Source organism: Pseudorasbora parva, chromosome 20 (assembly GCF_024679245.1).
Source record: "Pseudorasbora parva isolate DD20220531a chromosome 20, ASM2467924v1, whole genome shotgun sequence".
NCBI lineage: Eukaryota > Metazoa > Chordata > Actinopteri > Cypriniformes > Gobionidae > Pseudorasbora > Pseudorasbora parva.
In genome coordinates this window covers 11,890,022-11,900,021 of record NC_090191.1, presented here as the reverse complement: position 1 = coordinate 11,900,021, position 10,000 = coordinate 11,890,022, and the positions used below count along the sequence as shown (strand labels likewise).

The following is a 10,000-nucleotide window of genomic DNA, read 5'->3' as shown; positions in this document are numbered from 1 at the left end:
ACCGGCGAGGACAGAGCCCTAGCATGTGTGCAGGTGCTGCATCGGACTTTTTTATCTTTATCAGTGTTTGCAGCCAGGCAGCAGCTCTACCGTATAACGAGTTGGCTCGTTGGTCTAGGGGTATGATTCTCGCTTTGGGTGCGAGAGGTCCCGGGTTCAAATCCCGGACGAGCCCGTGCTTCTGCATTTAATCGCTTTGGTCTCATTAGGGTCACGGGCAAGCAGGAATATTTCTGGGAAACTGGTGATCGAAGCTTTTCAAAGTGAGGCCGGTTAGCTCAGTTGGTTAGAGCGTGCTGCTAATAACGCCAAGGTCGCGGGTTCGATCCCCGTACGGGCCACTCTTTTGCTCTCTGGGACCTTCAGCTTTTGCGCTTTTCACAAGTGATGGCCGGTCTCACAGAAATCCCTGCTGGCACGCCTGCTGCCGGACTTGGCCGAAATGGCGGTACCTGACAACCACAAGTCTGTAAAATCAATCCAATAGCATGCCGAGTTCAATCTTTCAAAAACCAATTAAATTGCGAACTCCATTTTTGCCCGTCCAATGAAATGGCAAGGTCCATTTTTCATACTCCAATCACCGCGCGTAGTCCATCTTTGAGCATTCCATCCAATCTCCGCGTTACGAACTCCATCTTTGCTTGTCCAATGAAATGGCGAGGTTCATTTTTCATACTCCAATCACCGCGCGTAGTCCATCTTTGAGCATTCCATCCAATCTCCGCGTTACGAACTCCATCTTTGCTTGTCCAATGAAATGGCGAGGTTCATTTTTCGTTACTCCATTCACCGCACGAGAGTCGATGAGCACATTCGATACGCTTTCGCTTGTTTATTCCGCTCAGGTATGCTAATCATATTTTCTTAATGAAATACTAGTGTAGCCTATGTCTTCCGTTTGTTTATTAGCTAAATTAAATTAAACGGGCATAAAATGTAACAGTTTACCCTCCTATTGTGTAACTTATGTTTCGGTCGAATTCGGTTCTTAGCCCAAGTGTAACATAACATTACGCATATTTTTCCTAATGAAATATTATTGTAGCCTATATCTTCCGTTTGTTTTTAAGCTAAATTAAATTAAACGGGCATTAAATGTAACAGTTTACCCTCCTATTGTGTATGTTTCGGTCGAATTCGGTTCTTAGCCCAAGTGTAACATAACATTACGCCAATTTGAGTTCAGGCACATACATGCCCATTTATCAGATGGACAAAGTTAAAATAGCACAATATGTTTAATATGAGTATTTGTTTAAGTCAGAATAATCCATACATTATTCATTTTTGTTGTTGTTGTTGTTGTTGTTTTACTCAAAAACCCAGATCAACAAAGCATACAGGCCATAAATAGAAGTTTCAAAACTTGTACTGTTGGTTACAAAAAATAAATCACAACATTAGGTGATTATATATGTATTATTATGTATTTATAATCTGCTATAATGTGGCAGTCATTTTGAACCAGAAACACAAAACTAGCTTAAATGAAATGAACACAAAAGGAGTAAAGGAAGTAAAAGATTAGTTTCCCCCTAAAACAAAATCTGTCATCATTTATTTTCCATCAAGCTGTTCCAAACCTGTATGAGTTATTTTGAAGAATGAAGACCGTTAATAATCCTCATTGACTTCCATAGTATTTTTTTGTTTTGTTTTTCCTACTATGGCAGTCAATAGGGACCGTCAACTGTCTGGTTACCAATGTGCTTCAAAAGAAACTCATACAGGTTTGGAACAACTTGAGGGAGAGTAAATTATGACATAATTTTAATTTTAGGGGGAACTATCCCTTTAATGCTATATTTCTGGGCTACAATGGCAGTTGGTATTCTATTCTATTAAATTCTTGTTCTATATTGTTTAGGCAACAACATGGCTTCAACTAAGTCACACAAAGGCATGAGCGATGCTGACTGGCTTGCGCGTCTGGAGAGTTTTGCCCGAACTGGAGTTTGGCCATCCAGGGAGGGAAATAGACCTTCTCCCCGACAAAAAAGATGGCATGAGTTATATCAGAAGGTAAATTATGCAGCTAGATTCATGAGCAAACTAATAAACTTGTGTGATAATACATTGTGCTATTTTTTTTATATGTATTAATAAGTAATTATTTACAATGTAAATACAATGTAGTATGGTTATAATTATGATGACATGGGTGTCTTGAAATAATGTGTACAACAGTGTCACAGCTATACTTTATATTTATGTTCATAGATAGAAAAGTGCCCTCTGCAAATGAGGGGGCAGACCACCCTTATGAAGGAAGCACAAAAGTGTATTTGTGGATTTCACAAGGTAACTCCAATTAGCCTAGTTCAAGTTGCATAAATAGATGTGTTTGCAATATCAATTTGTCTTTATGTCTAAAGTCATATTATGAATACTGTATAATATTATGTCCCTGGTTTATCTTATAAGCATGTATCACAGGTTCATCCACCAGTCACAGTGGAGGCATCACAGAGCACCCCTGCCCAAAGTACACCCTCCAGTGATGTGGCACGTCCTGCAAAGATGGCCAAACTGACATTGTCAATGGTAAGCAGACCTTACTGCAGACATTGAAATATCTCAAACTTTTCCTATAGTGTTACAGGTTTTGTTATCACTAACTATGACAAACCTTTTCAGTTTGAAAAGTCAAGGTTTGGAGGCTCACATGTGGCAGCAGCCAAACCTAATTTGAACATTCAGAGGAAAACATCTCAGGTTAATATGAAAGAATTAGTTAGACATCACTTTATCACTACATAATTTTGTTTAATAAAAAAACATTTTGCGATCCCCTTAATAGATTATTCATAATGTTTGACTCCACAGACCAGTTCAGCCGCAGCTTCATGCCCACCCTCTCATCCTTGTCCTCCTCCTCCTCCTTCTCCTCCATCCCCCAAACCCCATCGGCCTGTCATTCAGTCCTCCTCATCCTTCTTCCTTCCTCCAGCCCAGAGATCACAGCGGATCAAAGAAACAGCAACACCATCAACTAATTCTGAGTCTGCTGTTGTGAGGGGCCCAGTAAGATGTCATTCAAAATACAAACATGCCTTCATCATTTAATGCTCTCTTACGCCTGCTTCACACATACTCCGACTGCAGTTCATATGCAGTGCGTGCTGCAGTACGTATGCGATGCAGGAGCAGTGCCTGCTATTGTGCTTTCACATATGCCACGTTTGCAGTGCGCAACTTAACCGCAGTTGAGTACTACAAACACAGCATTTATTCATAATTTTTTATTTCAAATCCAAAAGTTGTTAATGACTATGGCTTGTCAGCATTGCAATTCTCTTTGTATACACTCTTTTATAGATGTCATGTTTAAACGCACAACATTTAAACGTTATATTAAATTAATTACTTTATATTTATATAGCCTAGAACTTTATATTTATATATTATATTGCTTACACAAGTGGCAAAACATAGGCTATAGCTTATATAATGACAAACATTTTAAATTAGAACTTACAATAGACAAAAAAAGTCGTCTCTCGTTATTTCTTTCATTTTTAAATCTTTAAAAAAAAAATTTTTTTACAAGAAATCCTGCAGGTCATAAAGAACTTTGTTTTTCCACCTCCAAGAAAGGACGAGTGCTCTCCATTATGTCTCTTTGTTTACCTAAATGCCAGGTAAGGGACATTTTCCTTGCTTTACCCGAGGCAAAAGGCCATGTGTTGACTTTGAAACAGAGTAGACTTTAAGTCCACCGCATCAATGCATGTTTATTTTAGTGCGAACAATGCACTGACCTTTAATTCAGCGCGTGCAGCAAAAAAATAGTGAACGCTCTAACCGGTTAACATGGGTACGGAAACAAATACGCACTGCAAACAGAGTATGTGTGAAACAGGCATTATTTAAGGCAGGTTAGGGCTACCCTAACCCTAGGCCTAGCCTAACCCTTATTTAAACCAGTGTTTTTGATAATATCAGCAGGTCTCATCTCAGCCAGAAGACCCTGCAGATCTCCCACTACTGTGGCCACAGACAATGCCACAGCAGGACCAGAAGTGGGTGTCGGAAGCACTTTTTAGGGTTAACGCAAAAGGAAAGCAGGAGCTGCGTGAAAACCTTCAGTTGTGGTATGACCCCCCACCACCAGCCCTGTTGTACCACCAAGCCCCAACACCTGATAGATTTTTTTCACAGCGACTCTTGCTCTGGATGCCGTATAGGCTATGGAAGGTACGACTCCAGTGTACTAACCCTGCCTGTGCCAGTTATCAGCTGTGTGGTGGTGGTCTGCACAGGAGGGTACGACAGGTGTTAGATATTGACAGATACTATAACCTGGTGACAGAGACCCTGATCTGTACCAGGTGTAGAACCAGCTACCTGTCCTGGAGTCATGCTGTGCTGCAGCAATTGGACCTGGCCCATCGATCTGAATTTAGAATCATTCTCACACGCAAGTAATTACTTTGCAGTCATATGTGCTCATATGCTACCTTTGATAAATATATACTACTATAATTAGATACTTGATAATAAGATACTTGAATGATTACTTTTTTCCAAGGTATGCCTGTGACATTCGAGTTATTCGTTTGTTGCGTGAGAGGGGCATGGGAAATGGCCCAGTGAGGATCATCGGCCAGCTGAAGGAGAACCACACTGAGGAGTGGTTACAACGTGTGTCTCGGTACACATCGATGTGTGTGGCCTTTTTGGATAATCCTGGCCTGCTTCCACTGCACTTTCAGGAGCCGCCACCACTTGTTCCAGTACCTAGCTACAAATGGCTTCTCACTGTTTACAGTCAGGACATCCTCAACAGGCTTGATCACATCAAGGCCAGCATTACATCCACATATGGATCGATTTTAAAAATGGACTCAACTAAGAAGGTCAGAGGAGCTGCTTTAATGACTGTACCGTTATCTATAATGTATTGTTAGACCAAAAGAGCTTTATTTGTAAATTTTACTCATTCAATGTATGTTGTATTATTTACTATGTTTATTGTTTCTTTCAGATCACGAAGAAGTTGAGTGGGCCTGCGAAAGGCACAGCACAGTGGCTTACCTCAGTTGGCAATGAGGTAGGTCAGGTGCTGATGAGTGTCCTGACTGCGAATGAAGGAGCTGGGTTAGACCTCATGGCTGCAGGACTCGTGGAGAGATACCAGAGAGCTGGTGTTGATCCTCCCACTATCTTATATGTGGACTGTGACTGTTGCAAGGAAGTGGGAGAGACTAAACTGAAGAGGAGGTTCAGTGGCTGGCCCAATATCATCATCCGCCTAGACATTTGGCATTTTATGCGGCGTCTGGCAGTAGGGTGCACAACTGATGCCCACCAGTTGTATCCTACTTTTATGTCTAGGTTGTCGTCATGTATTTTTGAGTGGGATGCAGGGGATCTCACTCTGCTGAGAAGGGCAAAGAAGGAGCAACTCACCCAACAGGGCTGGCCTGCAATGACGGAGGCAGAGATTGACCGTCATATAAGCAAAGATGAGCTGGCCCAACACTGCAGGAGAAGAACACGAGGAGAGGAAACAACTATGCGCCTCCTTGATATGCTCATCAGAGAGCTCATGGGTGGCAAGGGGAATGACGCCCTTGGTGTTCCTCTCCTTGACAGTGTAAGGATGCAGCACATCTGGCAAGTCCAGAGGCGGCACATTACCTGTATTCAGGACCCTCCAGATGTGCCCCTCTACACGGAAACTGGAACCATAAACAAGGGCGGGATTGTTCTAAAGACATATAGGTGTGCCAGAGGCTCCACTTCCCTGGAATCATTTCACTGCCACCTAAACAGATTTATTCCAGGTTTGTCATGACAGAATAGACCATATCTTGCCACTAATTCCTGTTTATTTATATACTTGCAGTAAACCAATTGCATTTTCTCTTTTGTAGTTTCTTAAAACAATGTTTGGCTTTCTATTTCTTATTCTAGGGAATAGCGCAAACAGCCTGAACTTCCAGATTTACCTCCTGGAAGGTTTGTTACGCTGGAATCAGGACCGGGCTGCAGCTGCTGTTGCAGGTGGAGGTGGAGGTTCAACCCTGCGTACTTACACAGGGGAGCTGGTTTACTCTGTCAACGAGAACTACAATAAGTTGTATGGCAGGAAATTGGTCACTAGCTTCACTCCACCTGCAGTTTACACAGGTAAACATATTTTGATCAATGCAGTTCACTAGGTAGCATGTTTTTGTTAAAACTGCAAGTGATTTTGGTCAATAATGTCATTTTGACAGATCAGAGAAAAATTATACTATCAGAATTTTTGCATACTGGACTCTTTGTTGTAGGTTTCAGGGAAAATAAATGACATACTAGAATATAGAGTAATTCTGTCTTTTTACAATGTCCTCTGAGTTACATATTTTTTGTTTATGCAAAAGCTGAATATTTATTTAAAAATATTTACTACATTTCAGAATAAACCTTTCTGATTCATTTCCTTTAAAATGTTTTCTGTTACAAATATTTCCTCAGGGGAGCTTATTGGAGTGCAGTACTTGTTGAGGCAGAATAGTCAGCCCCTGGAGGACATGTGCCCTACCTCTGATAGGACCTCTCAGTTGCTGGAGGAGATAAATGTGGAGGAGCAAGTGGAAGAGGATGAGGGTTTCATTGATTTGTTGGGAGAGGAAGCCACAGTGGCAAATCTTGTGGCATCAGATGACTTGTTCCTTTCAAGTCCACCAGTTCTACCCACTGCACCTCTGCCCTGTGTCCAAGCTCCACCCGCTGCACCTCTGCCCTGTGTCCAAGCTCCACTCGCTGCCCCTCTGCCCTGTGTCCAAGCTCCACCCACTGCACCTCTGCCCTATGTCCAAGCTCCACCCGCTGCACCTCTGCCCTATGTCCAAGCTCCACCCGCTGCACCTCTGCCCTATGTCCAAGCTCCACCCGCTGCACCTCTGCCCTATGTCCAAGCTCCACCCGCTGCACCTCTGCCCTATGTCCAAGCTCCACCCGCTGCACCTCTGCCCTATGTCCAAGCTCCACCCGCTGCACCTCTGCCCTATGTCCAAGCTCCACCCACTGCACCTCTGCCCTTGGTCCAAGCTTCACCTGCTGCACTTCTGCCCTATGTCCAAGCTCCACCCACTGCACCTCTGCCCTTTGTACAAGCTCCACCCGCTGCACCTCTGCCCTTGGTCCAAGCTTCACCTGCTGCACTTCTGCCCTATGTCCAAGCTCCACCCACTGCACCTCTGCCCTTGGTACAAGCTCCACCCGCTGCACCTCTGCCCTTGGTCCAAGCCTCACCTGCTGCACTTCTGCCCTATGTCCAAGCTCCACCCACTGCACCTCTGCCCTGTGTCCAAGCTCCACCCACTGCACCTCTGCCCTGTGTCCAAGCTCCACCCGCTGCACCTCTGCCCTGTGTCCAAGCTCCACCCGCTGCACCTCTGCCCTGTGTCCAAGCTCCACCCGCTGCACCTCTGCCCTGTGTCCAGACTCCACCCGCTGCACCTCTGCCCTGTGTCCAAGCTCCACCCGCTGCCCCTCTGCCCTGTGTCCAAGCTCCTCCCGCTGCACCTCTGCCCTTGGTCCAAGCTTCACCTGCTGCACTTCTGCCCTATGTCCCAGCTCCACCCGCTGCACCTCTGCCCTGTGTCCAGACTCCATCAGCTGCACCTCTGCCCTCAGCAATGGTAAAATTTCCTTTTCTAGACAAATTGTTACTCATTTAGTCATTCACCCTCAAGCAGCAAATTCACAAACTCACAAATTTCACAAAGCATGTAATTACCTAACCAACAGTTATATTTTTTTAGGCTGTTGACGAGCACTGTATTCCTGGAATGGACCGGGTGGATGAGTTGGCGGAGTATCTGGTAGAGCTGCGCACACAGACGGGCCTCACACTTACTAACCAACAAGCTGCGATCATTGTGGGTTTGTGGCAGAACCTGGACCAATTTGATAAAGACAAGGTCATGTATGCTGCTCGTTATCAAGACAGGCTGCTTACAGGACGTTTTAGGTCCCCTAAAAAGAAAGCTGTCTTCACTCCTGGCGTCGAAAGCACAAAGAGGTGTGTTTTGGGTTCTAGCGGTTCTCCAGCACAGTGGCCTAAGTGCTGTCGCCTTGTTGAATTAATCTTCATAAGGCTATGTAACATCCACCGAAGCCCCAAAAAACAGCGGACAGAATCTCTGTCCAGATGGGATCTCATTCTTCGAGATTATAGAAAAATTCGGCAGCTAATCTTGAGCAATGGAACTGTAATGAGCGAAACAACCCTTCAGCTAGTGGAGGTTAACCAAAGGACCCTTACAACGTGGCACAATGAACGTTTAAAGGGTCAGGAGGTCTCAGTGCTGTTGCAAGGGTTGAAGCTTCCAGAGGCACGTCCAGTGGCATTGGATGCTCTGCCTCCAGCACGAGTGCAGCCTGTTGTGCCTCCACAATATAGCCACCAGCTGCATCACTACCAGATGCCACCAGACACAGCTGGACAGGCAAAGACGAAGTTCAGGAAAATCCAGCCCTCATCAACCTGCACATCTGCGACACCAACTGCCACGTTCCACCAGCCAAGGACAATTTTTCCAAAGCCGACAGCAACACACCCATTGTTTCCTGACACACCCACTGCCCCTGTTGGGTCTCAGATGCTACTGTTGCCCTGCCCAGCCCCATGTTCAGCCATTAACCCTGGAGCAATTTCCTCTGACCCACCTGCAAAAGACACAGCCACCCCAACCAAGCGGTCATACAATCGCTCTGTAAAATCAAATACGTGCAGAAAGTGTGGCCAATTTCGCACACAAGAAACTGGCCATAGCCAGTACAAAGGCAAAATATTTTGCCCAAATAAAGAAACACTCACTAAGCAGCAGTGGTTACAGAATATGAGAAAATAACACACTTGTTTCTGTGATACATTCTGTTCTTTATCTTCCAGCCATATTTAATGCTAAAGTATTATACTGTGCACTTGTTTTTAAATTGTATGATTATTATTATTATTATTATTAAAGTTTTATGTGTAGAGGAAACAATATTAAGTATGTGTATATGTGAGTATGTATAACGATATGTATACATACACTATAATATATAAATATATAATAACTATTTAACATATTATATACTATTATAAAAAACTATTATATATTTTTATTTATATATGCAAGTACAGTACATATACCTATATATTTTTATATACCTATATATTTAATTAACAATAGCCTATTTTTTTGTTGTTTATAAAATTATTTTGCTATTATATATTTTTATTTATATATGCAAGTACAGTACATATAAACGTCTTTTTATATACCTATATATTTAATTAACAATAGCCTATTATTTTGTTGTTCCATGCTGTGAATTCAGTACTTTTCCAGATTTTTGTAAATATGTATATAGTAAATAAATCTAGTTCTCCAAGAAGACTGGTGGTTTGTGTTTATTTGTTTTATTGCATGTAATGACAATCAGTGTCAAGTAACAGGGGGTTAGATGCAGTAATAAGGTGGTTATTTTGTTCCTACTGACATGGGAAATGATTAATGTAGCATTAATAAATGAATTTGGACAAATTACCATCTTAGTATTATGGATAAAATGTTATAATGAATTACAACGGAGAAATCTAACTTAGAAACAAACCTATTGATAAAATCAATATACGCATTACATTCAAAATCAAACTTGGAAACGAAAATTGATAGAATCAAATACACGCATTAAATCGTGACGGAGGCTGGATTCGAACCTATGACTTCCTGAATTTCTTCCCTTTTTTCTTCCCCTTTCTCCCCCTTCTTCCCCTTCTTATACGGACTATTCTTCCCCAGCTTTGGCGGAGTTGGGAGAGCGTTAGACTGAAGATCTAAAGGTCCCTGGTTCGATCCCGGGTTTCGGCAGAGGAACAGTGACTGTGTGCTTTTGGTCGAGGGGCTGCAGTATCCAAACGCCACCTGCTTTCTACTTGGATCCACCTAGCCTCATCACTATCTGCCTCTCAAATGGCCACAAGTCAGGACATGGCGGTTCCATGGTGTAA

At 43.0% G+C, this 10,000-nt stretch overlaps 2 non-coding genes across 2 annotated transcripts in view; both read left to right on the top strand.

Annotated features, from left to right (window-relative positions):
- The first annotated feature begins 103 nt into the window (after positions 1-103).
- On the top strand, positions 104-175 carry trnap-ugg (transfer RNA proline (anticodon UGG)). Its single transcript has one exon. It is a non-coding gene; the product is annotated as a tRNA-Pro (tRNA).
- Positions 176-9,985: 9,810 nt separating this feature from the next.
- trnaq-uug (transfer RNA glutamine (anticodon UUG)) overlaps positions 9,986-10,000 on the top strand; it is a 72-nt gene continuing 57 nt past the window's right edge. The window contains exon 1 of the tRNA in view: positions 9,986-10,000. This exon is cut by the window's right edge and continues 57 nt beyond it. This is a non-coding gene — a tRNA (tRNA-Gln).